This window comes from Eschscholzia californica, unplaced genomic scaffold (assembly GCF_041429995.1).
Source record: "Eschscholzia californica isolate CP2 unplaced genomic scaffold, dmEscCali1.0.p SCAF_2, whole genome shotgun sequence".
In the NCBI taxonomy this organism is placed as follows: Eukaryota; Viridiplantae; Streptophyta; class Magnoliopsida; order Ranunculales; family Papaveraceae; genus Eschscholzia; species Eschscholzia californica.
The window spans coordinates 24150489-24153823 of record NW_028238309.1 but is presented as its reverse complement, the minus strand read 5'-3'; the positions used below and the strand labels follow the sequence as shown (position 1 = coordinate 24153823).

The following is a 3335-nucleotide window of genomic DNA, read 5'->3' as shown; positions in this document are numbered from 1 at the left end:
AGCCAACCAAAGAATCCTTGAGAGAGAAAGTTCAAAGTGAAACCCTCACCTGAAATCCTTGAGAGAAACTGGAGATTAAAACCCCAAACTAGTTGCTCTCGGCTGCTATAAATCGGTTGCTCACTTTCCATCTTCTGAAATTGAAATCAAAATCTTAACCTAGTTGGTCGATCGATTTCAGACTCTTTCTCCTTCTCAACTCCAAAACTGACGAAAGAAAGGTGTTGATTAACTGGGCTTAGGGCACTACAAAAATCCGGTCCTTTTGTAACGCCCATTTGTAACGGCTGTGACGTAAGCCGTTACAAATAAGTCAGATATAACGGCTGTCAGCTTGCCGTTATAAAACTTGGCTTATATATAACGGCTCGTCCCTTAGGTAGCCGTTATAAAAAACCAAATTGAGTTGGCGCGGAAGTTGGCGCGTACATTTTTGTTATTGTAACGGCCTTTGTAAAATAACTCCGTTACAAAAAAGTTTTAACAGTACAACCCTGGGATTTTGTGTTATAACGGAGACCAAGCCGTTACAATATCGTGTAGTTGTAACGGCCTTTCTATTTTCTGGCCGTTATAACATCTTTAAGCCCTAATTTCTAAAATCAGGAACTGTTCCCTCTCTTTCCCATTCGTTTTTGCAGAGAGAGAGTGAAAGCGAGAGAGAGAAAGAACAACTGCAAGGAGGAATCGATCCCGCCACATCTTTAAGCCAGATTTCATCTCTAATTAGGGTTAGTTCAATCTTTCATTTTATTTCTTCATTTCTAATTAGGGATAGTTTAATCTATCAAAAAGATTTTTTTTTTTAGGTTGAATGGAGGAACCCCACTGTTAATTTGATCTCCTTCCTGTTCTCTCATCTTCTTCTCATCTCACATAAATCTCTCTCAATTTCTTTTGCAGGTACCTCTCTCTTTTTCCCTCTCACGCACAACCTCTCTCACGCACAACCTCTCTCACATAGGGTTTTCAGTTTTCAAAGTTTTCTCTCTCTGGATTTAGGGATTTAAGGTACAGTTCCATTTCTTCTTAATAATTGTTTGTGTTAGGTTAAATTGCTGTAGATGCTTCTCTCTTTAGAAAGTTTGATTTTAAATTTGTTGTGTTAGTTATTTTGGTTAAAATGTGTTTGTTTTTAGGTTAAAATGTTGTAATAGTTTTAGGCTAGATTTCTGTATTTGTTTTGATAATTTCTTACCTTCATGGCTGAAAATGAGAGTTCATCTGAAACCCTTGAAAAGTCCCTTGCTTTCTCTTCCTGAAATCATCATCTTTCGTGGCTTTCACTACATCTATATCTCATTCTCAGCTCTTTTCTATTCCTAAAGTTATCATCTTTAATGGGTTTGTGAATAAACCTCATTTCTGTTTCAGTCAAATACGTATTCAGTTCAAAGTAATCGATGGAAATCAATTGTTACTTCTGTAACTATAGCAGAAATAACAGTCGATTTGTGGAGGAAACGAGTTTGTGGAGGAAATGAGATTTGTAGCCATGAAGGTAAAAAGGAATCTCAGGAACAGTCCTACACGAAAAAGGAACCATCGACTGAAGGGTATGTTAGGTTTTTTGTAATAGTAAATTAGTTTAGGTAATTGTTCATGATATTTTTATGCGACTTAGTTTAAACATATGCTTGCTATGCTACACATTCGACTTTATGAGTTTTTTATATATTCGATTTTGCTGTTATGCTACACATTCGACTTTGTGAGTTTTTGTTATATTTATTTCCTATTTATCTTTTGATGCTAAACCAAATAAGAGTCTTTCTGCTTTCCGAAAAGAATTTTGCCCCAGGTTCTCACTGAGTTCACCCATTTCATTGCGAGTTTGATGTATTTGATTAAATTACTCTCTAAATTGTTGTATATTTTACTTTAATAGCTTCTGTCGGACGAATCTGAACTTAATTCTATGTTTTTCCTGCTTACAGTAGTTTTATCTTCGGATGAAATTGAAGATTTTGGTCGACGAAGCTGATTCAAACTATATGAAGTTTGTAACTAAGTTTCAATCAACCAAACAGTGTCAATTTTAAAGAGGAAACAAAAGGTATGTCAAAAGAACTAGTACTACTAGTTATTAAACTTATTAGTTATTGAATACATGTTGTCTTGACCGAGACCGAGATCAACTACACAGTCTCTTATACTCTATACTGTTATGTTTTATTGATTTGTAACTAGCATTTCCTGATTTATTGATGCTGGATTTGAAACATTAGAGCTTAATCGAATTAGTGTTTCCTCTTATACTCGATATTGTTATCTCTTATACTCGTAGCATTAAATATTGATTCTCTTTTTCTTTTATTCCTTTTTCAGGATGAGAAAGACAAGAAAATTTGAGATCGTTGGAGCTTAATCGAACTAGCATATATTTACTAATGTTTTGGTTAATTTGAATAATTTCTTTTTAGTTTAGTTCTTACATTTATGTGTTTAGGAAGTACTATGAAGTGTTATATATATATAATCAATATTAAGAGTATGAAATCAATATAATGTGTTTTGTTTGATAATTTGTTTTAGTTTGAGTTATCTTGTTTCAGTTTTCTGATTTTCAAACAGGACAATAGTAAAAGCTGTAAAATATTGCAGCTGGATACCACAGAATTTAACAAATTTTTTTTCTTCAGAAATGAACTATTTGTAACGGCCAAAGTTTTAAATCCGTTACAAATAGTAACATTTGTAACGGCCTTTTGTGTCGAAGCCGTTACAAATAGGTATGCAAATTTGGCGCCACCATATTTCCCGCCAGTTTGATGAGCTCTTGTATAACGGCTAACCCACACAAAGCCGTTATAAAAAGTGGAATTGTAACGGCTCCAGGCCGTTACAACTGTATTTGCAACGGGACTTTTTATAACGGCTCGTTTTTTTTATATAACGATTTTTAGCCGTTACTAAAGGCTTTTTGTAACGGCCTTTCGGGCTATTTGTAACGGCTACGGCCGTTATAACTGTGACATGTTTTTGTAGTGGGGCATGACATATTATGACGGCTACTGAAGGAACTGGCCGTCGTAACAGAGTCTAATTTCTCGCACGCAAAAAATGTGGCGCTTTTATTTTTTGCTTTGTAAAGGCTGTTATTTTGCAAAGCCGTGACATAAACCCAAATATAGGCGCCAACTTAATTGGGTTGTTTATAATGGTTTGAGTCGAAAAAACCCGTTATAAAACCACGGTTACGACGGCTGCGGCTAACCGTCATAAGCTCTTTCCTAATAGAAAGGCCGGCAACTCTGGCTTCTTAGTTTGTGACGGCTTTTTTTACGTAGAATCCGTGATAAATACTCTTTATGTGACAGCTCTAGGGGAACCAT

At 35.4% G+C, this 3335-nt stretch overlaps 1 long non-coding RNA gene across 2 annotated transcripts; it reads left to right on the top strand.

The window, feature by feature from the left end:
* The first annotated feature begins 250 nt into the window (after positions 1-250).
* Positions 251-2038, top strand: LOC147557053 (uncharacterized). 2 transcript variants are annotated; one of them, XR_015233843.1, is made up of 4 exons: positions 251-731; positions 904-1011; positions 1375-1556; positions 1938-2038. It is a non-coding gene; the product is annotated as an uncharacterized LOC147557053 (long non-coding RNA). The 2 variants fall into 2 exon arrangements; XR_015233842.1 differs by lacking the exon at positions 1938-2038 and having other exon boundaries at positions 1375-1760.
* Positions 2039-3335: the final 1297 nt, after the last annotated feature.